This window comes from Protopterus annectens, chromosome 2.part1 (genome assembly GCF_019279795.1).
Source record: "Protopterus annectens isolate FY-2018-M chromosome 2.part1, PAN1.0, whole genome shotgun sequence".
In the NCBI taxonomy this organism is placed as follows: Eukaryota; Metazoa; Chordata; order Ceratodontiformes; family Protopteridae; genus Protopterus; species Protopterus annectens.
Window position 1 is genome coordinate 1,432,751,110 of NC_056729.1, and position 25,906 is coordinate 1,432,777,015.

Consider the following 25,906-nt stretch of genomic DNA (forward strand, 5'->3'; position numbering starts at 1 on the left):
TCAGCATCAAGAAGAAGAACAGTCTTCTCAATCTGATAATTATAGTCTAGCAAGAAGGATGGATAAAATGGATACTAAACATACTCAAATAAAAACTAAAAACAAAAAACTACAAACAAATAGACTTGTTACATAACCAACAAGATCAACAGATGATGAGACAGATGAAAGAAAATGACAATGAAAATAAAATACACATGAAGAATAAAATGAAAGAAGAGAAAATCAATGAAAACAAAATACACATGGAAAATTAGTTCATTATTAATCTTTTTGAATATAGCCTGCATTTTCAGAAAAAGCCACAAATATTTTGGAAAAGATTTAATCAAAGTCTATGTGGTATGAAAATTGAGTTGGGAGAATGTTGCTGAGTTTATTGCTTTGTTTGTAATTTTTAAGTTTAATTGCACATAGATAGAGGCTGTGATGATCTGTGTATACATTGTGGAGTTCATGTTTGTTTTTTAGATGCACTGCTAAATGAATGTTTGTCACTAGTTTTTAATTTAACACAAAATGTTAAGAAAGAGAATCTGACAATCTGGGATGTGGTGGGTCTTCTTATTACCCTTTGATCACCTCAAACTTTCAAATCACAGAGAATTCCAGAACTGAAAGCAGTTAGTATAAACATTGACAGGATGCAAGGTTTTAATCCTTACATTTTTTTCTTGTTCATTGTTATATGTATAGTTTTTGACATCACACTATATTTTTTTTACTCTTGTGTTCACTACAAACAAAATTGAATCCTATACAAAATCCAGAGAGAGAATAAAATACAACTATGTTTAAAATTACCTAAAAGGCCTAATAAGATACATTTAATCACAAGGCCAATCTAGTCTCTTCCTGCAAAACCCATCTCTTGAAAAAATATTGATAAACTAGCCACCTAAGGAGTGGCTATTTTATGGAATAAAAGTATGCCCATTAAAAAACCATTAAAGTCTATCAGGATGACAAAGGAATGTTTTGTATGGTTACAATACAAATAATGAGACTACACACTTACACTTTAATTAATGTATATTGATACCTGGAATTGGTATTAGAACAGTATATTGATAAGATGATAAGATCATATCATTCTCTGTAGGGGATATTATTTTAGTAAGTGATTTTAATGAAAGGATACATGAAAGTGATAAAAGAAGAAATTACAAATAATGCCAAAATTATTATGAAATTTTTACTTAATATTCTTATTTGCTGATATTATATATAATCAGATAGATATCAAAACCATACACCATACACCTTTTTTAACACATTTTCATTCATTATTCAAAAAATAGTCTTAAATCTTAGATTCTAACAGATGATGGTAAATGGTCTAATTAATCATTAATCATTTCATATCTATATATCATCATAACTCAATTCATTTTTCAATTACTTCTAATTCCATATAAAAAAAGGATAAGGATACCAAGCACTCAATCAGCTAGCTATAAATAAAGAATATAACTTTCAGAAGTAGAACATTTTCTGAACATAAATAAATAATTTAAGTCTCCATTGTCTATGTTTGGGATACCTTAAAATCATATCAAATAACTTTAGAAATACAAGTTTTTTTTGTCTTATTCAATAAGCCCCAAATACTTATATAAAAAAAAAAAAAAAAAAAAAAACCAATAAAAAAAAACCAAATCAAATCAATCTTTTCTCTAAGGAAAAGAAGAATGTTTTCTAGAATAATACTGGATGAATTTATAAACAACAGATTAAACTATTGGACAAGGGTATTTATATACATATTATACCAGTTGGCAATATACATTTATTTCACCACAACTAGATGTTCTTCATATAGACCATCTCATTACATTCTTAAAGGTACAAAGCAGGATGTCCACTTTTCCAATTACATCAGCAGGATCTAAAATACTACCTACATATACACAAAAAAAAACTCTCATTAGATTTTTTTTAATATGTACCCCCAACTCATATATAATTACTATAATACCTGTTTTCTTAATATATAAAAGTTATTACTTTATTAATAGATCGGTCATATATCGCAAAATGGATTATAAATAACTCCATGTTGTGGTTTGCTAAAGAATTTTTGTACTTCACCTATTACACACCAAACATATGGTTACTCCATTAAATATTATTATTAGTTATCGTAACTTTATATTCATGCACCCTCATTGATAGAATAGATCTTTGATTACTTGATAATAAATTTACAGCATAAAGTTTCTGATAAAGGTAAACTTTCATATATACATAAAATTATCAGACAAGAAACTATAGAACTACATCTTCCATTGTCTGGAGATTTTATACACCTTTGATGATGAATAAAATTAATAATAAAGATAATCTATGTAAGAGATGTAATGAGAATACTGGAAGTCAATTAATGAATTTTTGCAGGCTCTTTTACAGATAATTTCATTATTTCTAAGTCTCTTATATTATTCAACACACCTGTACCTCAATGTGTTAAAAGATTAAGCTTATGAATTTAAAAATGTTATGAATATAATGTGTCATATGGAAATAAGCACAATTAGAATGAGAACAACAAAAATTCTAATTTCAATAGCACAGTATTTTAGTTTAATTAATTGATCTGATTGTAGTGGATGTCTTTGTAAATACTTTAGTTGTTTTGTTGAATATTATAATAATACCTATTTCTCTTATATGTTAAAACAATAAACTTGTTTTGAAAAAAAAAAAAACATAATTATTATGTTAGCAAATATGTACCGGATTCTGGAAACTGGAGCAAAATTCTCCTGAAAATATCTGGAAACTTGAACTTTAAAGATTAAGGGATGTATAACAATAACAGGAGGCTTTAATTGTATTCTTAAAGAAAATGATACTGATGCAATTAACAAACCTAGAATTTCAGCATCGGCTAAGGCTTTAGTAAATTTTATTGACTTACCTAATGATGCAGATGTTAATAACTTTTCACAATCAAATTTATTTTTATATATTTATTTATTTTCATTTTGTTTACTGAGTAAGTAGACTGGTCCACATACAATTCTCAGCCACAACCTGAACCTCAAGAACTAAACTATTGCTTTATATATAGATGGTATAAGTAGTTGTCAGCATATAGTATAGCATACAGAAAATAGAGCATATTGAAGAACCATAGTGATATAAACTGTAGAGCAGTTAGAAATTAGCAGCATATTCATATTAAAGTAGTAGCTGATTTACAATTTGTGCAGTATGGGAATATATTATTTATAGTAAACATTTACAGCATACAGATATAATAATTAGAGTAATCATAGCTGAAATTGCTTTATTTTGTGCTCATCAATGTTATATATTTGGCATGCAGTTAAGAACTGATAGAGTATATATTTCAAATGATTTGGATTTGAAAATAGAAATGGTAAAGGTAATAACATACAGTTTGTCAAATCATGATGCAATTACTCATGCAGTAATTGACCTCTTATAATGGACTAGTAGCTTACCTAACCAAATTAACATATTTTAAAGAGCGGTTTCGAGACGTTAAAATAAATAAAAAATACAATAATTATAAATATTAAAAACCCTTCCCTGGGCTGGAAAATACAACAAGAATAAACCCAGAATGTGTATTTATAAAAGTTTGAACAGCAAAAGAATTATTAGAATTATTATGTTTTGTTAATTTCTTATGTGATCCTATTCACACAGGCGATGCCTGAAAATGGTCCCTTGAGATGTCCTGTCCTGATAAACAAATATAAATTAATAATGAATGAATGAATTCATTAATAAGACAATGAAAGGAATAAAATCCCCAAAAGAAAAAGGTGAAGTTAAACAAAATGGGGGCTGCAATTAATGTAATTTTCTTTTACCATGAGTAGTAAATCTAAATTTGAGGGGAAGGTGCTACAGAACTCCAGAAGTAATTTCTTGTAAATATATTATGTTACATTTTGCATACAATGTGCAACATTCTATACTGGATGCACTTCCAGGGTGTTAGCAAAGAAAATATATATTCTATTAGATCTCAGGATGATGACAGTGCACTGTATAAGCACACCAGATTATGTGAGGGGTGTGTGTCTGAGTCCGCAGTTTTGGAAGCTGTAACATCTATTTGTGGTAAAGATATAATTGAAGAAGTGCTTGACTGGAGGGAATATGTTTGGAAAGTCTTCTTGGATATATACAATGCTCCAGGACTGAATGATATGGAAAATATCAAAATAGTTTAAAGCAGAGGAGGTTTAAAATGTTGATTAGATAGCTAATAATGTGATTGTTCAGCTGACCAGTCATGCAATATGTTTTTAACTATTTAAGCATTATGTTACTTGACATTTCACAGTGAAAAGGTCCCTGGAGGTACAAAAGCACTTTCTGTGATTTATTTGGAGAGAGTTGTGCAATAAAAAGAGCTGTTATTAATTATCCTGTGAATGTTATTGCTGTGTTGGTTTTATACCTGTATTAAAAGTTCTCAGGAAATTTCATATACTTTATTAGAGCGAAATACTGTAAGCAATTAAAAAATATTAATTGAGGCCATTGGTGGGCAATTCTTTCTAGAATTTAGTCTGATTTTGAGGCTAAACAGATAATTGGAAGCTATTTTTTTATTTAATGTTGGCAATATTGTTGATTACAATAGCAACTGGTAGTTCCGGCAATGAGACATCTGTAGTAAGTATTCCATCTCATTTGTCTCTGCATTCACTACTTGATGATACTTTATTAGTAGAGCCTTAAGGGTTTTGAAAGAGCAGCAGCCTTTATGGAGAGCACAGAAATAATGACCATTCTTCATTTCCGTCTACTTCTGAACCATAAGCTTAGTCTGGAAATCAAGAATGTGATCAGTCAATGCAATATCCCAACACGGTTTTAAGTAAGCCCGACAATAAAAGCCATTTAGTTAAACCAGTACAAATGCTTTCATGAGCTATAATAAAGCTCCAACAAAGCACTTAATCAAAATATAAAAAGCTTAGAAAAAAAGCTGTTCCACCTTTCCAGCTGTGCTCTAATATTGAACAGCTTGTATTTTGAAGAAAATATTAAACACAAGCTGGTTACATCTGAATAGGTTCCCCATTGCTATTATGTGGACAGACCACTATTTACTCAGCTTACTTGACTTTTCAAGACAGCCAGATATGAACTAAAGGAGATCTTTTAGAAATACCATGATACTTTAACAATTACTGTGATTTAATACAAATGCTAAATTTAGCTTGAAACAGGGACAAGGACTTTGGTTCTCTATCTTCTGAATATAAACAAACTATCACTAAATTAGATTATCATGAAGCGATGATTAAAAGTAATGTAAAACAAAAAATGAAAAGAGGTGAATTGAATTGTAATACATTCTTTTTCATAGAAAGGTTTTCTTCCCAGAAATATTAAAGCCAGTCATAGTATCACTTCTTTGCCTGGAATCACCAATCCAAATGTCATCAAAAAACATTTATTAAACCAATCAAGGATGCAAATAAGGCAGTTGAAGAGATTCCTGTAACTCACACTTCAGGAGGTTACAAGCCTAGCCAAGAGTTTATCCCAAAAAAAAAAAAAAAACCTCAATCAGCACCTTTCACCTCTATCAATGAGAGACAAAGGTGGAACCCCTGAGACAAATTTGTGGTTTACCATCCACTCTTCAAGGTTGTGCTTGAAGAGGATCAGTGAGGTACTCTGACATGTATGGGAAGTCTATTCCAGAGACAGGGCAGCCTCTGGGAGACAAACCTGTCTCTCCAGCAGTTTATGTTGATGTTGCATATTAGATTTATGTCTTTCGAGTGGGTAATGCATGAGGAGTTAGACTTACTGATATGGAACATCTCTAGTAGGGCAGGGTCTGATATTGCCTTGTAGGCAAGACAAGGATCACCTCTGAGCAATCTGTATGATACAAAGTAGAATGATAGCGGTTTGAGCCTGTCTGCATAGGACACATGTTGGAGGCCATGGATTCTCTTTGTGAGATATTTCTGTGGACATTTCAGTTGGTGCAGGTGTTTGGAGAGAAACATACCAAATGGGGTGTTATACTCAATTATAGGCCTAATGAGGGAGGAGTACAGACAGGTAATAACCTCCATTTTTCTGGATGCAATCATTTTACTTATGAGATGAACAAAGTAACAGGCTTTTCTGACCACTGCGCTACATAATGGTGGAATGTGAGATTGCTATCAACTTGAGTACCCAGGTCTCTCACCACAGGTTGTGTGTTTAGGGGGTTGCTGTTGATGTGGTAATCAGTAGGGGTCATGTTTTTGCCAAATGGTGTGATAATACATTTTTTGCATTTAACTTAAGGCCATGACTTTGGCACCAGTGATTTGTTACTGTGAGACCCTCTTGCAGTATGTTAACATCATTTGGGGGGTCAATAACAGCACCCAATGTACATTCATCCACAAACATGGTCAGCCACAGGCCCCTTGTCTTTGCATGGATCTCTGAAAAGTAGATGCGAAACAGTAGGGGTCCCAGGACAGATCCCTGGGGAACACCACTAGTGACAGGTCTGGTGTTGGAAGTGGTGGTTCCTATTTTGACCTTGTGGGTCCTATCAATGTGCCAGTTGGCCACCCGCCTGACAGATAGGGAGAAGTTTTCAAAGCAGGAATCAATGTACAGAGCTTTCTCTAATGATTTTATCCCTTACTTTTTCACTAAGAAAAAGCTTTGTATCTTGCAAAATTTCTTCCCTTTTGTTCAACACAATGAACTGTGTATAGACCTGAACTGAAACTCTATTCATGCAACTGTATCCTCACTTGCCTTCCTTGCATCCTTCACAGGTAAAGGTCTGATTTTTATGAACAAGCATAATGTTACTATAAAAGGAGTATTAGAACATTTTAACAAATGACAAAGAAAAGGTACTCTGAAAAAGTTAAGTACTTGCAGTGGCAGCTGGTGGCTTCAAATCAAAGGTGGGCTGCAGGATACAGTGGAATGGGTGGGACCAAGAGGAAGGGGTGTGACCAACTAGAAAGGGGTGGGGCTATGCTCAAAACCACAAAAAACTGAGACTTTAATTAAATACGCTGCCCTGGGTGCCAAACTGTCATTATGAGAGTGCAATCAAGACAAAATGTAGATGAAAAAACATATTTTAATGCATTGGCTACATGACAGCTTACTTAATATCTAGATGGGAATAAAAGGTTGTGAGGCATGAAAAAATAAATTACTTTTTAAATACATTACTGGCATGCCAGTCAAAATCAAGTGTAAAAAACAAGCAGCACTCAACTCAGACCACTTCTCCTTGCACTGCAGTTTTAATTAGAATTTATATTCAGCTTTATAAAAGTACCAAGTAACATGCTGAAAGCAGCAATCTCTGCTTGTAAAAACGTTTCTTATCCCAAAAAGACCTGCTGCCTGACAACAAGTATCTACTTGTTTTATGGGGAAAACATGGTCAAAGTAAAAAATGACTAGCAAACAAGAAACAAGCTCAAGGTAAATTGCTTAAAGGATTACTACACAGGTTATGGACCACACATGATAGATTGGCACTCTGTTTAGTTTATGGGTAAAGCCTGCAAAGATGACTGCAAGTTTCCAACAAATGTAATGAGCTTCTGAAAATACTGTAATCCTGTCCTTTATTACAAATACTGTCATATCCATTTCAATACCTAAGGCTTATACGTTATCAAGTTATGTAAATATTCTCTGCATGGCAACAACAAAAAGACTTTCAATGTTGGCAGTTCTTTAACAGTATGCTTATTAAAGCTTACTTGCATCTTACAATCTCAGACAAACTTATCTGATGGCCATTAAAGCATTACTACTTAAACACAGGGCAACAGGCACTGCAACGACATGCATTTTCTGAATAATAAGCATAAATCAACAGTATAAAAATATGACAGAAAACCAGAACATTCTGCAAAATCAAGGACAGATGAAACGCCACTGTAGTGTCTAACTTGGATGTGGGGATACTCTGCACACTTACACTGGATAACTGCTCCTTGCCTTGCTTGGACACATCCAGAGTCACTACATGGGGGAGTGGGATGCAACAAGTATGTCACAATTTGGAATGTCTCTGGCTGACGGTGATGGCCCTGACACATTTTTCATACCTCTCAACATCAGAGCAAGAAATATGGACAAAGGTAGAAATAGAAGTGGGACAGAGGTCCAAAAATAAGTCAATTTTTAAATATTGCTCTTATAAATTTAGAAAGATAATAGACTAGTAGGTCTTGTGTTAGTATGAATTTTCTGAAGGGAATGAAATCTGAAACTCAAATGCCGGTCATTATTTTCTAACTTCAGTCTTTAATGATTTGCCACTAATTTGCCAGGAAACCACAATTTTATGAAAAACAGACTAAGAATGTGATGCAGAAATATAAAACAGCCACACAATGCAGCTGGGAATCTGTCAAAGAAGGGACACTTTTTTAATATTAGTACTGTTAAGTTGAGCAGGTGACAAAATAAGAGAATCTACATGCATTTCTGAAATAAAAGTAATCTATAATGCTGATCATTACAATTGTGTATTAACTGTAAACCTTCCACGTTTTCTTCGAAAATTGCCATTTTCCTGAGGGATTATTAGGGTGAGAGCAACATTTTTAGCCAAAATCGGGGACATCTGAGAGGTTTGGATACACCTAATTCTATAAAGCGATTTATTTGCATGTACCTCTCAACCTCGCAATAAATCTAGTCAAGGCCAAATATATTGGGGGATCATACAAACAGTACTAAAACTTGCTCTTGTATAAACTTAAGACAGTTGATATAATAACAGGTCTTGCTTTAGCAATCATTTTTCTGAATGGTATGAAGTCTGAAACTCAATGTCTGTCATTTATTGACTTCATTCCTAAATGATTTTCCAGAAAACCACAAATTTTATGATGAACAAACCAAAAATAAACAAAAATCTATTCATTCTGCAAAAATCTGGACAGTTGAGAGGTACAGTGCATCCGGGGCTGTCTTTGAGTTTGCCGCCCTTCCCCCCCTCACAAAATCATGGTTGAAAGGGGCCTGCCCCCTGCAGCCATTCCATTGTCCCATTACTTGGATATTTTGCCCCATTTACCATAACCACTGTAATGTGCATATTGCTTTACTTCTACGATGATTTGGATTTCATTTAAAAGTTTTATTTTACATTTTATAGCACAAACACTAATAGACATCTGCTAAAGAAAGCAATGCAGTCTCACAATGAAAATAGACTTTGCATTAAAACTTCTTTGCCCTTAAAACTCACATTCATTGAAACAGCATTGAAACCCACAGTCAAAGAAAATACATCTGGCCAGTGACAGATAAAGATTCATTTTAGCCTGTTTTCAAATCATAGGCCCCTTGCATATGAAACATACAAGTGTCCTTTGATACACCTTCCTGGGTGTATTCAATTATATTGTATAATACAGTACAATTGCTAGAAGGCATTTTAAATGTATTGTTTTCAAAATTTTTCTAGTAAACAATGAAACAAAATGCATGCACCAACAATGACAAAACTGCCCAATTCAGAACATTTTCATCATAAAACTCTACTCAAACTTCTACAATCCACAAGTATCAGTAAATATGCACAATCTCTGCAGAAGTAAAAGTCATCTAAATAATTCCAGATTAAAGACATCTACAACTAATGAAGAGGTTGCTGCTAACAAACAATGTTACATTTCATTGTTTCATCTACAAAGTGCCTGTTGCCCTTGATGAATACATTGCCTATGTTACACTAAAAAATGATAAGCTAGTAAAAAAAAAAAGTAAAAAAAAAAAGTAAAAAAAAAAGGGACTGGATGGCAATCTGATAACAGGTTCATAGTTACTAGGTGTCTCCGCCAAAGAGGACATTCTTAGGACTGCAGCATCCACCCCCTTTAAAAGTACAACACAGTACAATATCAGCAATGCATCTACATACTGTGGGAGTAGAACCCACAGCTTTCTGCATCAAAAGCAAGTACATTATCTGTTGTGCTATTAATAAAGCAAGCCGACTCAGCATAAGCAGCACTAAACTTCTCTTCCCCTGAAGCGCTCAGATCCTTATAAAATCCATTCGACATTCAACTGTATCTCTCAACTTTGCAGCACAAGAAATCTGGAAAATGCCAACATTTTTTGTGGGGAGGACAAAAGCCCAAAAAACAGGGACACATTTTAAACATTGCTTGTATAATCTTGGAAAGTTGATAGAATAAAATACTGTGTTGCCACCATGCATTTCACTGCCAAGTCTTGAACCCACGACCCTGTGCAATACAGACAGAGCAACATACCACTATACAAAATTAGCTGTTTCTGCAAAAAAAGGAAGACTGAAACTTAAATGGGTATCATTTAGTGAATTCAGTTGTCACCATAGCTCTCAACCTTTTAGCACAAAACACCTGGACAAAGCATATAATGGGTGAATACAGCCCCCAAACATATTCAATGAATTCAGTCCTCACCATAGCTCTCAACCTCTTAGCACAAAAAACCTGGACAAAGCGAATAATGGGGGAATACAGCCCCAAAAATAGGGACAAATTCACACACACACGCACACACACACACACACACACACACACACACACACACACACACACACACACACACACACACACACACACACACACACACACACACACACACACACACACCATGACAGCTATGGCCTTGGTCTGGAACAATCCATGATAATCCTTGTCCTCCATAGTAGAATACGGTCCCAGACAAACTCCGTCCGTGAAAGCATAAGCAGAGAAAACTTAGTTATTGGACAGTCCTGTGAGAGCAAAGCACACAGCACACACATACACACACACACACACACACACACACACACACACACACACACACACACACACACACACACACACACACACACACACACACACACACACACACACACACACACACACACACACACACACACACACACCTGGAATACAACCTCCATCTGTGCACTGAAAGTTAGTCCAGGAAAATAACTCAAGCAGAGAAAACTTAGTTATTGGCTGGTCCTGCAAGAGCAGCAAAAAGCCATGTGTAAGAAGCCTGGTCCTGCTCCTGCGAGAGCAGCTAGGTCCCACGAGAGCAGCAGCTACAGGCTTTACAGCTATCTAGCCTGCAGACATTGCAGTCTGATCCCCTTCCAGTCTGTGTTGTTGTAACCACATAGACTTCTGGGGCATCTGCAGTCTGATACCTCATTTCCCAATTTGGACTGCTGTTTAACCAGTCCGAGTTTGGGAACACTTACTCTAAATTAATTATTTTTTTCTTTTTACAGCAGTCTGAGTTCGGGAAAATGGTCCGGACACTCTAAATTATTTCCAGCAGTCTGAGTCAGGAAATGGACACTAATTTTTTTTTTCTTTTTACAGCTGGGGGGAGGCTGCAGTCCAATAGCATGAGCCACCACTGAGTACTTGCAAATGTGGGTTTGGTCAACAATGTAGGTAAATTGGTGAAGGACCTTCTTTATTTTTTCATCACTCAGGTAAATCTTTCGGTGTTAAGAAGAAATTTGATTGAAACACTGAAAGAATTGTCTATATAACAACACACTTATAGGTGCATAGGGCTAGCTGCCCTTGTAGGCCATTATAAGCCTAGTCATTAGGCTAGCTGCCCTTGTGGGCCATTTTAAGCCTAGTGAGTTTCCTTTTTTCAAATGGAACTTTCAAAATACATTTCAGTTTCCCAAGTAAAACAGACCTAATATTTTGTACAAGTAAACTGACTGATTTATTTAACTCTTTACCTGTCCAAATTTTTTATGCTACACTACTTTAAGGCACAGTCTTTCCACATCATTACTGTTCTAATTTCTTTCAAATTTCTTGCAGATGCAATGCATGTTTTAACACGTGCCACATTCTCTGCCAGTCTTTTCCTCTGGTTACTTCCTGACATGAGTCAGAATATAGTGATGTGTCCATTAATGTTGGGAGTGTGCCTCATCTCTTTCTGCTTTTACACTGTCTCTTTGGATATCGCCAAAATCTATAATTTTATTTTTCCACAATGGTGTCCCATACCAGCTATGATTGTGAAGCAGAATTACCTTTTAAGTCCATTTATTTAATGTTTTTTTACAGATATTACATTGCTTTTAGTGTTATCACATGAGACGTTTCCACTTTAGAAGTGATATTCACCTCAATTTTATGACTACTTAGTGGTGGTAAATAACTGTATGTCTCTCTGCCATGACTGCTCTCCTCTATTTCCCCACACAGGAACATGGCTAGAACTTGAGAAAAGGAAACATTATCCAAGATTCCCTTAGGAATCTAAGAGTAAACTGGCATTATTAAATAATGTCCACAAAATAATGTCAAAAATAATTTTAAAATTACATCAAATATAATTCCATATCTGATTAAAAGGTTTACTATAGTTTTAGCAATCATAACAATACTGAATTGCTAAATCCTGCTATCCAAAGGTCATAAGACAAGAATGCTGATGCCCACTTGTTCAAATAATGTCAAACATTGAATCTCATGACCTGTGTGGATTCAGGAACAAGTGCTAACATTGGTCGGGGGAGTAGCCCTGGTGTTAGAACAAGTGGGCATCAACATTCTCATCTTGTGACTTTCTGGTCACATGACTAAGAGATTCAATATTGTTATGATCACTAAATCCGTATTAAACCCATTAAAAATAAATAAATATATATATATATATATATATATATATATATATATATGTGTGTGTGTGTGTGTGTGTGTGTGTTTGTGTGTGTGTGTGTAAGAGGTTGGCAAAGAGGTTAAGATTAAGGCTAAAAGAACCAAAAACTGTCTCTTGAAGATACCTCCAAAAACGCCAAACAAATATCAATAGGAAAAATTAGAGGCAAATCACCACGACTTGGAACATAAGACACTTAATAAAGGTTTGTCCTTTATACCTGCACAAAGCAGTAATATTTCTAATATGCTCATTGCTTTGAGAACTTTTACACGTAATGTAGCTCTGAAATTGTTTTACAATAAGAGCAATGTTTCACATAACAATGGAAATAATGTGGTTTGTTTCAAAAAGAAAAGCACCTTTACACCAGCGTTACATCCATATCTCGATTGCTTTGTTAAAAGTTGTGAGAAGGATTTCTATAATTATTATACTAACATCAAAAAATATAACTCCAATTTCTTTTTTAACATCAATAAAGATGAATGGGAATCATTGAATTCCATAATAAGAAACCATGACATAACAGTTAAACCAGCAGATAAGGGGGGGGGGGGTTAGTACTCATGAACACTGATGATTATATTAATTACATGAATACGCTATTAAATGACACTGATACTTATATGTTGATTGACACGAAGAAAGTTGAGAGGTTGATTTATGAAGTGCATCATGAATTATACGATCTTTTAATGTGCAGACAGATAAATTATGACCTTTACTCATTCTTTCTTATAGAACATCCAGTAATTCCTTATATTAAAGGCCTCCCCAAAATGCATAAAGGCGTTTTTCCACCACCACTTCATCCTATAGTAGTAGGAGAAGGCTGGGTAACTGAACACATGTCGATATATATTGAGAAAAAGCTAAGACCCTTGGTAACTAATATTCCAACTATTTTGAGGGATTCCTATCAGTTGTTGGAGGATTTAAAGACTGTAGATGGTATAGTTTCAGATTCATGTTTATTGGTCACCCTAGATGTCAAATATCTATTTACGGCTATCCCAAATTGTTATGGACTTGAAGCTATCAGGGATTTGCTTAATAACAGCCAGCTATATATCAATAATGAACAGATTTTATTAAATACATTATTGGAATTGGTTTTGACTAACAATATTCTGATGTTTAATGACCACATGTACATTCAGCAGTGGGGTGTTGCTATGGGCACCCCCTGCGCCAACACCTATGCGAACCTAGTGATGTATAGTTGGGAAACCTCATTTGTGTTCACACATGAAGGGTTTAGAAATATCTCACTATACAGAAGGTTTGTAGATGATATCCTACTGGTATGGGAAGGTACTGCAGAGGATTTAATGACCTTTATACTTGAATTAGAAAGTACAACAAATTTTCTTAAATTTTCCATTGAATATTCTGAAATGAGTGTTAATTTCTTAGATGTTATTATTTCTAAGGATGGTAGGGGAGGTTTGACAACGTCTTTATTTAGGAAGCCATGTTACAAAAATACTTTCCTACATTACAATAGCATGCATCCTAGGTTTGTGTTCAACAACATAGTCAAGGGACAATACATGAGGGTCAATAAACTATGCCAGGAAGCTGAAGAACAGAAGAATGAATATGATATACTTGAAAGGCTCTTTTTGGATAGGGGCTACAATGCAGCAATGGTAGCCAGAATAAAATATTATTTTCTTTCATTAAAAACCCCTGGTATTAGTCGCCCAAATGTGAGGTCTCATAATCATATTCATGGTAATAAGAAATATGACAACAGTAGGGTGTCTTTTCAGACCAGTTTCACTAGTGATAACAAATATATTATTGATATTATTTCTAGAAACTGGCATATTTTGACAGCAGATATAGAAATCAAAAATTTAATAGGTGAGCATCCAGCTTTTACCTATAAAAACATGAAAAGCTTGAAGAGGTTATTATGTATAGAGAAGAAAAGAATATGTACAGTTAGTAATAACATTAACACTAACGGTTTTGGCACCTATGCATGTGGCAGATGCAATATGTGCCCCTTTATATCAAAACAACAGTCCTTTGAGCTCCCTGAACTACACTATAGATTTGAACCTAGGTTTTCAGCTACATGTGAAACTAAGAATGTGGTGTATTTGGCTAATTGTGAGTCATGCCCAGTTTTCTATATAGGCATGACCACAAGACGCCTAAGGGATAGAATACAAGAACATTTGTATGATATTAAAAAATTGGACTTAAAAAATGCGTTAGCTAAGCATATTATGGAATGTCATGGTCACAATTTTGTTTTTAAAATATTACAAGTGAGTACTTATAATGAAAGAAAAGGAGATAATTTTAATAGTTTAGAAAAATTTAGAGCTAAACTGGATATTGAAATTAAGGGCACAATATCCACCAGGTCTTAATTCTTACATCAGTATCAGATCTTCTTTAAAGAAACGTAGATTTAAATAAAATTAAAATAATTAGAGTGTTTTACATATATATATATATATATATATATATATGTTTATTTCTGTATTGTTTACTATTTGCAATTATTTATTGATCCATTTCATATTAAGAGGTGTTATATTTATATATATACATTTTTATACACCTTTTATACATTCAGTAATACTTTAACTTATACATATCCGCAGGTATGTTTTATATACAAGTTTTTTCATACCCCTTTTAAACATTTCTTCATATGCATCATGTGTTTCATGTTCCATGTTTTTCATGTTTTTGTGTTTACTTTTTATGCACAGTTTGCTTATGCATTTCATGCTTTTATACACTTTATTGAATTTGTCATGAATTTGGTATATATACATTCTCATATACATTTTTTATGTAACTGTATATTTATATTCCTGGTTATTTTCACTTCTCAGTTACTTCTACCCCTTTTTATGGTTGTAAATAGATTGACTGACTGTATAGCTTAGGTGTTACAGGTCTATCAGTTTTAGAGTTTTAGAGTATCACTTCTAAGCTAAGTTGTTGTTGCGTTTTTATGACATTGTTTTTGTGTTACAATTTATCAATAATGAGCTGCTGAATTGTTCAATTACTTGATTTTGTAATTAATTGATTCAATTAATTGAATTGGTTTTAGTATAAAAGATCATATTGAATTGTATACAGTAGATCTGAAGAAGCGTGGTTTGTTACACGCGAAAGCACTCATCGTTTTTTCCAGTTTGTTCAACAATAAATAACTTCCTTTCTTCATCGTGGTAATTTGCCTCTAATTTTTCCTAAAGAGGTTAAGATGTTTACATTGCAGGCACAACGTGCAGGGTTTAATTCTCACATGAGGGCAATTAGCTAGGTTTAAAATAGCCTACAATGGCAGTTAGCCTAGTACTAATCTATGAAATATTTGTGTGTATGTATATTTCTATATCACAGGTTTGATAATGGCATCAGTGCTTGTACAGTACAAAACATGCACCCCATGCACACGATCCACATTATATTCTTTATTGTATAACAGATTTTCTACCTATCTTACCCATGCAAAATTGATCAAAAACATATTATTACCAGCTTGTTAATGATTTCACATTCTTGTCATGAAATATTTTTACAAGTTCATCCTGACAAAAAATACATTCTGTTATTTATAGTGTTTGCTTATACAAGTAGCTTCTCATGGGAATATCTTCATAAAGTTATTGTATTCCAGCTTAATGACTGCATCTCTTTTTAACTGAATTTTGTAACTTAGTAATACCACACCATTAATGTTTCATACCATTTTCTTCTGTTCCTATTATTGATTTCTCAAAATTGTTTCCATTTCCGAATTTTGGATTGATAAACTTTGTATTATCCCATGTTTAATAGCAAGGTTTTCTTCCTTTTAACTAATACTTTTTACTTCAGTGTGTTACATACATACCTTGAAAAACAGTTGCTATATTTATGTCCTTCATTCATTATTTGCACATGATAATAATCATAGTACTAATAATATTAATAATGGCATATGTTATTACACCAGAAGGAGCTCTGGTTGATTCATCTCTGTGCCTCCATATTCAGTGGTTTCCCGGCCAAATTGGCCCCAATCCATATAGACAGCACTTTACTTCTCCAGTGAAAACAGGCCGTGCCTAGCCAGCAAAACTAAACAAAAGTAAGTAAATAAGTTAACATATGAAGCACTGTATCTTGTGCTCACTTGGATTCTGTCAAGCGTAGTCATGGGTTAAGCAAGATTTCTGGAGATGAGGTTGTTTGTAATGCATATTGACAACAAGAAGTGATGACTGGTTTTATGCAGGGGGCAGTGATGGGGCTAGTCTTGTCTGAGATGTTCACTGATGATACAGTCATGAATGCTAAGTAAATCTCTTACAGATGATATAGTGTTTGTGATTTAGTAAATGATGCAAGCTGACTACGCAATGTGTAGTTCAGTAGTTGACAGGTCTAGTTCACAGCTGAGGGGTCTAGGGCCCAATCTTAACTTTGAGTCACTGTTTGTAGAGTTGGCATGCTTACCTCATGTCTATACTCTATCTGGATTCTTAGGCTTCCTTCCACCTCTCAAAGTGAGGATGCTCGACTAGATGTTTTAACAAACTGTTCACACTCACATGTGTGTCTATATAGGGAGCATGTAGTAGCTTCAGATGCCCACATTTCATATATTTTCTTCCAAATTTAAGGCACCAAAACACTTTTTCATGGAAGTGCAGTACTGGGATGTTAGTCCAAATTAATATGATAGCAAGTAGTAGCTCTATGGAGCAGAGGGATAAAGCCCTCACTGCACCACAGATGACCTGTGTTTGACTAGTAGCATGGAGTTTATAGGGGTAGCATAGTGGCGGATGGACATGAGTGTCCAGCATCAATTCAGCCCACCAATGGGGGAGATAGAGCATTACTTTTAACATGAAGATCAACTAATTTCTGTGCTTTTTATGAAAACTCATTTTTTTTTCTAAATGGTAAAAATGAGAACTGTTGCTTCCGCTACTGCCTTAATGAAATGTGGAATTGCTGGAAATGCTTTCAGCGGATCTGGTTACTCATTTGTATAGAGATTTTAGTAAGTTGGCATTGACAAGTAGTTTTCTGTATGGCAAAAAACTATGGCTATGATTCAAAAATGGCTAGCACAGTGGAGAAACCTTAACTCAGCCATTTTCAAAATCTTGATAAGTCTTTCTAATTTAGAGAGTGCTCTATTGCAAATGCTTTCATCTTGTAGGGGTTTCAGCACACGGGGCAGTCTGTTGGGCAGAGCTGCAGGCTAATGCAGCAGTGGTTACTGTTGATGGTTATAGACACAAATGTTACCCTTAGCACTTTGCTTGTAGTCCTCCAGAGGTTTTTCGCAGCCTGATCTACTGTCAGGTAGAACACTAAGCCTAGTCTCAGAGGTACCAACACACCTCTCACACACAAGCCATTCCTAAGTGTTACCTCATTTCCTGACCATATAAATTCATCTAACACTATGGACAGACAATTTCCTACAGTTTCTCCAGCCAGCTTGGTCAACATGGGCATCCTGAGGCAGTGTAGCAACTGCCTCATGTTCACTGACAACCCTCTACTTCTAGTCCACACAAACTCAACATGTGAGAGATGCAACTATATTAACAACCTTGAATCCATGCTCTCTCAGATACCAATCAGTACATATTACAATGAGCAGACTGTCAGCATGCACACTTCACCTCCTACTCCACCCAAACCCACATCACACATACCTACATATGTAGAGAACTTCACCAGAAACATACCTAAACACCAGAGACCTCCCAAACACAAACAAAGCACGCTACACATAACACTTCCTCTGCAGAACACAATACACATAATAGCTCATGCACCAGTGTCTCACCTGTCAACTCCTTAAGGCAAAACACAAAACCAAACATATTAGTCATAGGTGATTCCATTGCTTGACACACAGATGTCCCTCTCACCAGGCTGGATAAGGAGACAGTCACAGTCAGCTGTCTGTCATGTGCCAGGATATTCCATATCACACATGCACTTAAGTCATTCAACACCAGGTACTGTTATAATGCCATCATAGACCATGTTGGTGTGAATGACTTGAGACATACCTCTCTGGACTATATGAAAAGAGACATGACTGAGCTCTTGGACTATGCGTCTCAGGCAAGTGTGTCCCTAGCCTTAAGCAGCATTTTTCCCTCACCTAGGATGATGCCTCAATACAAACAGGAAATGATTGCCTTCAATAATTGGCTTAGTTTCTGGTGGCATTCTAAGGGGATCCAGTATCTGTCAGCCTGGGATGACATGATTCAAAGACTTTGATGTTTTGCCAGAGATGGTCTTCATCTATCACCCCTGGGATTTTGGCTACTGGCTAAGGCTTTTGCCACCCCCATAGAGCCTTTTTAGGCAGTGTCTCAAGGACAAAATTGTAGAAATAAAAACTCCATCTAAAAACAACCTCAAGGTTATGCTGCTAAATGCCAGAAGTCTTAACATGAAACTGCACTCACTGGAAGGAGTCCTCACCTTGGAAGGACATAGACATTTGTGCAGCCATGGAGACCTGGTTCAAGGCTGGGAAGGAGCTCTTGCAGGCTACATCTCCTTCCACACTTTCAGACCACAAACTGAAGGTGTAAAAACTAAAGGAGGTGGTGTATCAATATTCATTAAAGATAAATACAACTCCATACTGGCTAAACAGTATGATTCCCTGGAGACACCTCTGGTACAATTAACTGTTGGTGAGACACCTGTTCAAGTCATTGTCAGCTACAGGACCTCTCTCCATGAATCAGGATACCCACTCTGCCTATTTGGATCTACTTGAGTCTATCAAGATACATCTGAACACCATGGTTTTGGGCGACATTAACTACCCACCGATTGACTGAGTAAATTACTCGTGCTCTAACTCACTTTCCCAAATGTTCCCCGACTTTGTTAACTCCAATGCCCTGGGCCAGCTGGTTGACACCCCCACAAGGGGTGCCAACATCCTGGATCTGGTGCTTACCAATATGAAGGATCACTGTAGCACCACCACTGTGAGGTCTTCCCTAGTGAGATCTGACCACAAATCAGTCTCATTTGAAGTAACTATCACACCTGACCACCCCCAGTAGCCATTAAACTAAAAAATGTCTCCAAAGCAGATTATAACCTCTTACAGGGTGATATAAATAGCTTTACTGCACTTCCCCCTTCAGAAGGAACTGGCGAGTATGCCGAGTTCTACAACAATGCTTTATACAAACACCTGTATAACTGCATTGATTTGGCTATACCTGATAAAACCAAAACAAGCTCCACAAGGAAGAGCAAACCTGTCTGGTGGATAACTGCCATTAACAGGCTTTACAGTATGAAGAGAATAAAAAATAAGAAATTGCTAAGAGTAAGAGGGAGTGAGCCCTAAACTAGAAACATTCCCTTCTCAGCTTAAACAAGCAAATAAGACTTCTTGTGAAGTCCTCCGAGCAAACTATAAACCCAAATTAGCCTCCTTAACTAAGGGCAATCATAAGGTGTTCCATAGTTATATCTGTGACCTAAAAGGAAAGACCCAGGTTTGTGCCAAACTGGTTGTTAATGATACCACATATACTGAACCTGTGGGCCTAGCTAACCTGTTAGCAGACAGGTTCTGGGAAAACTTTACTTCTCTATCTCCACCACATGTACCTCATGACATCCCTACCACCAGTCCTCCACCTTGTATTTCTAAAGAGAAGGCCATAAACACCCTCTCTAAGGCCAAAAACACAGCATCTATGGGACCTGATAACATTCCAGGTTGTGTCCTATATGGGCTCAGACAAAAATTAGCAATAACACTGGGTTCTCCTTTCAGTAATAGTCTAAGCACCAGCTTCATCTCAGCTGAATGGAAAATATCCACCGTTATCCTCTTAAACAAAGGTGGTGCTTCCACTGACCCCAGGAGCTATAGACCTATTAGCCTGACTAGCCTTATGTACAAGGCCATAGAGCAAATCAACATGGACCTTATCAACAAAGATACAGGCAATCTCCAAACACTTGACCCTACTCAGTTTAGATTTGTCAAAAGGAGATCATGGCTGTTAAACCTGGTGGACATCTTTGAGACAGTCACCAAGACCGTGGACGAGGGGAAACTGTGCATACAGCTTACCTAGACTTAACCAAGGCTTTTGACACTGTCCTCCACTCAGGCATCATTGACAAACTTACCCAGCTAGATATCAACCCTTATATTATTATATCATTAGATGGGCTGCTAACTGGCTCACTGATAGAACCCATATAGTCAAAATAGGGGAATCTACCTCCAGCAGCAGACCTGTAACCAGTGGTGTTCTACACTAATCAGTCCTGGGACCTCTACTATTTGGAATCTATTTCTCTGAAGTACAAGCTAAAATTAAAGGTCTGTGGCTGACAAAGTTCTTATGACTGCAAACTGGGAGCGGTCATAGAATCTCCAAACAATGTCAACATCCTGCAAGAGGGTCTTACACAAACAAATGATTGGTGCCAAAGTTAATGGACTTAAACTCAATGCAAAAAAAATGTATTATCATCCCTTTCAGTAAGTGCAATGTTCCTGCTAACTATCACATGAATAACAACACCCTAAGTACGCACTCAGAGGTTGACAGCAACCTTACCTTTGATCAACATGTCTCCACAGTGGTAAGAAGGGCATTCTACATTGCACATCTCATAAGTAAGGGAATTGCATCCAGAAAAAAGAAGTTATAACCTCTCCATACTCTTCCCTCATCAGACCTGGTATGTACCTTTCCAAGCACCTGCAGCAATTGGAGAGACCACAAAGATTCCTCACAAGGAAAATTCAAGTCTTCAGCATCTGTCCTTTGTGGATCATCTGAAATCACTGTCACTTTATTATGTTTCATACAGACTACTCAGAGGCGAGCTATGTCTTGCATATGAGGCAATCTTTGACCCTGCTTTATTGGAAATGCTGCATATCCGCAAGTCAAATGGTACACGGGTTACTCGCTCTAGAGACTTTAACCTGGATTGTGACATTAACAGAACCTGTTGGAGGGACAGATTTGTCTCCCTGAGGTTACCACACCTTTGGAACAGACTCCCACTTCATGTCAAACAGAGCACCTCATTGGCCCTCTTCAAACGCAGTCTGGACGATTGGATGGGTAACTGTAAATTCACCCAGGGCGTTCCATCTGTTTCCATCTTGGACAAGGGCAATTGGTGCTGATCCTGGTAATAAGGGTAGAACTTGCCTAAGCTTGTAAGGGCCCTAGGGTCATTAGCCTAGTAATTTCTTATGATCCTATGATCCTATGATCTAGGGGAGTGGTTGTTGCTAATTAGCCATGTGTTCCCCAGGAAATGATGCTGCAGGTCCCAATTTGTTCAGCCAAGCAATTCTGTAAAAAGTTACCTTAGGAGGACAAAGTGACCACTGTGAAAACATTAGTCACCCATTCAGTCCTGTCAGAGTACAGACAGTGCCGGTAAGTTCAGCAAAGATGTAGGTGTGAGGGTTTCTTAGTGTGTGAATATGTGTGCACATGTGTTTGCATGTCAGTAGGAGTATGACTGAAGACACATGAATGAGCGTATCTGTGAGTGTCTGCCTGAGGAGATTAACTAGGGGTAATAGGTATAGAATTGAGAGTCTGTATGTGTGTGTGTGTGTGTGTGTGTGTGTGTGTGTGTGTGTGTGTGTGTGTGTGTGTGTGTGTGTGTGTGTGTGTGTGTGTGTGTGTGTGTGTGTGTGTGTGTGTGTTTGTGTGTGTGTGTGTGTGTGTGTGTGTGTGTGTGTATGTGTACGCTCCCAAGTGTGTGTGTGTGTGTGTGTGTGTGTGTGTGTGTGTGTGTGTGTGTGTCTGTGCATATGTGTGAGAAACTGAATGCAATGGGATGCCTTTGCTAACATGATGCATGGGTCAATAGGGAGGACACTAGCTTGCTCAAGTCTGATAGTGCTGGTGTACAACTTAGAGACATTCTAATGAGTTGATAATGCATTGTGGCTATATGTGTTTCTGAAGCACATTGTCTCATCATTGCACTAATTGACCAACCCTTGTTAGGCAATTAGAGTGCACTGACAGACTTTTTCTGAATCCTAGGGTATGTCCATCTCCCAACAGAGATTGTTGCAACTGTGGTGAATCTAATCATTTTTCTCAGGTAAGAAAGTTTGAAAGGATAGTGTTTTTTGCTGCACTGTCAGAGTGATGCCTTCTCTAAGAAGGAATAACCAGTAGATAAAAACACTAGCTGTTTAGGAGGTGTTGGTTCCTGATGTTACTCTCTTGTATTTGTTATCCAGAATTGGTAAGGTCACCAATAGTCCACCAAAACAGGGAGCCCTGATAAGGGCTGTTGGTCTCGGATCCGCTGGGAAGATACGCTCAGACTGGAGCCCTGAAAATGGCTGTATGGTGGATCTTAATTGGCCTTTGTTCACGTTCTAGCACGGGACAGCTGAGTCAAGTGCCCTGTTAAGGGCTAGTAGCTCTGAAAAGAGCTGTTTTGCTGGTCCTTATTGGTACTACTCAGTCAGGGGCCTTGATAAGGTCCAGTGTCTAGGCTAAGCCGATGTGTGTCCCCATGTGGGAGCCTACTGATAAGTAACCACAGATCACGATGAGGAGGCACTGATAAGGGCTATTGTTTTGAAAGTTATCCTATTAGTCCTGATAAGGACTGTTGTGTTCTCTCAGTTATATTAGTCCTAATAAGGACTTTGGGGTTGATATTAGTCCTCATATTCTGTTAAGTCCTGATAATGACTTTTTGGAGTGCAGTTCCTGAAACTGTAAACAAAGAGACATAGTCCAGTGTTTATTGGTATCAAACGAACTTTATTCAGTCTGGTTAAACAGTACAGACAATCTCCTAATGCTGGTCAGAGTGATCTGGCAGCGAGAAGGCAGTTGCTTATATCTACCTAAGGGTGGGCTTGTCCATAGCTTTGCTCCAATCAGTGACTGTAAGAGTGTTTGGCGGTTTGGCCTTTATTCACTACCCTCCAGTCTCGGACCTTAGACTGCTTTGCAGACCTAATTGAGGACTGTTATAATATAGTATATACATCAGATATCAAATATCTATGTTGTTTTCCTCAAAATCCATTGGTAGAGTTCAGAGTTTACACAATAGTTTAAAGTGTTACAAGCGAATTTACTTCTTCTGCATTTTGATAAATATTTACATCAACTCTTTGATTAATTTTAGTTAAATTCAGTTAAATCAGGTTATAACTGTTCGTATAAATAATATAAACTCTAAATATTACCCAAACTAGATTTATACAAACACATATTCGTTTTAAACCTTGTGTTTCTTACAGTGGGTGTGCGTGTTAGGAAATATAAAGATTTAAACAAGACAAGACTTTGATAGTGTGATTAGAAAGTATTTGGTGTTCATTCTTCCTCATAGGTTTTGTTCTTATGGACGGAAAATATTAAAGGGCGATTTTAATCTAATCACGAGTCATGCTCTGAGATGGCCTATCACTTTCGTGGCCTTCTTCGGGGAGGTGTCTGTGTGGCTTGGGTGGACATTAATAACATGTAAATTAGACTGAAAGGTTAAGGGAGGAGAAAATAACTTCACAATACATTCAAAATTACACAAAGGTGCATGGGGAGCCAGGGATCTATCAAGTGTGGTGCAGCATGCATGGAACAAGGAATTATCGTCAAACCAGGCTTATTGTTGGGGCCAATAAAACATGAGATAATTTATGATAATTTAAACTGTTGGTTTCCCCTGGTTTCAACTTTCACGTACTATATTTTTAACTCATGCCAAATGAGTTATTAAAAAAGATGCATCTTAAAACATATAAAAACATAATTTAAATAAGCATAATCTGAAAAAGTGATAGCAATGTCCGTCTGGGTCCTCCTTAATGTAAATGCGCGCAGGGTAGGACCTCAGCTTGTCTAAACTTCCATTTCCCTGGAAAATGGGGATTCAGTAACTTTGGAACCATTTTGGATGTTTCTAAAATCAAGTTAAAACTACAATGGAATCCAGATTAACTGGGGAATACTGGTTGAGTGTTAGCATCTTAGCACGTGTGTGTGTGTATGAGTGTTCCATTAGTACTGCTGCACAATCTCCACATGGTCTGAAAACTTCCTACATCTGAGCTTATTTTAGCTGCACTATCAGCACGCAGTTGGGACCGTGTTACAACTAACCACCATTCTCCAAACAGTTCTGAAAAAACAACCTAATCTTGAAAAATGAAACAACACATAAAACAAATGCATAATTTGGAAGCAGTGGGTTGGAAGGCACACTGAAGGTCCTATGCCTGCTCTGTGGGACTAGAGAGGGGATAGCAGTGGAGCACACTATTAACAAAAGTGAACGGTCATTGAAGTGTGGATTGACTCTCGTCCAAAAAAGTTTTACTGATAAAAATATGAAATAAAACCAAAACAAAAGAAAACAAAAGAAAAAATATACAATGGATTAGAATAACGGCCTACATGTATACGATTGTTAATGCAGTGTAAAATAATTAAATTAATGAAATAAGATAAAATAAAATCCAAACAAAAGAAGTACAATGGAATAAAATAAAATAATGGCCAAGACGTTCTCTGGTTCGATCCTCGACTGGGATGCCTTCTGTGTGGATTCTGCATGTCCTCCCTGTGGTCGCGTGGGTTTCCTCCAGGTGCTCCGGTTTCCTCCCATATCTCAAAGACATGCTGTAGGTGGATTGGACACTCTAAATTGGCCCTAGGTGTGAGTGCATGCATGTCTGTGTCTTCTGTGGAAGGTTGGGCATTGGGCTGGCAACTCGACACCGTAAAACTCCACTGCCAATCATGAGTATCAGGTGATCCGCTGTGGCGAACCCAAACTTGGGAAAAGCCGAAAGAAGAAGAAGAAGAATGGCCAACATGTACTTGGTTGTTCATGCAATGTAGAATTATTGAATTCATAAGGTGTTACATAAGGAAACTGTATAAGAGTCCAGGGTGATGCTACACACATAAATGCATGGGGTTAATAAGGAATATAAGTGTCTTGGTTTGATGCTATGCCAGAATATGTGTGGGACTGGGTGATAAGTATTGTGCCATGACCACGTGCACTATAGCTCGAGTGCGTGTTAGAGGGGATACCCTAAAATGAGAGGGGGTCTGAAGGGTTAGGTCTAGCCATATATAGCTCAAGTGGGGTAACAGTTTACATACAAGAATAGACATAGAACATATCCAAACAGCTGTAAGAGAGATTG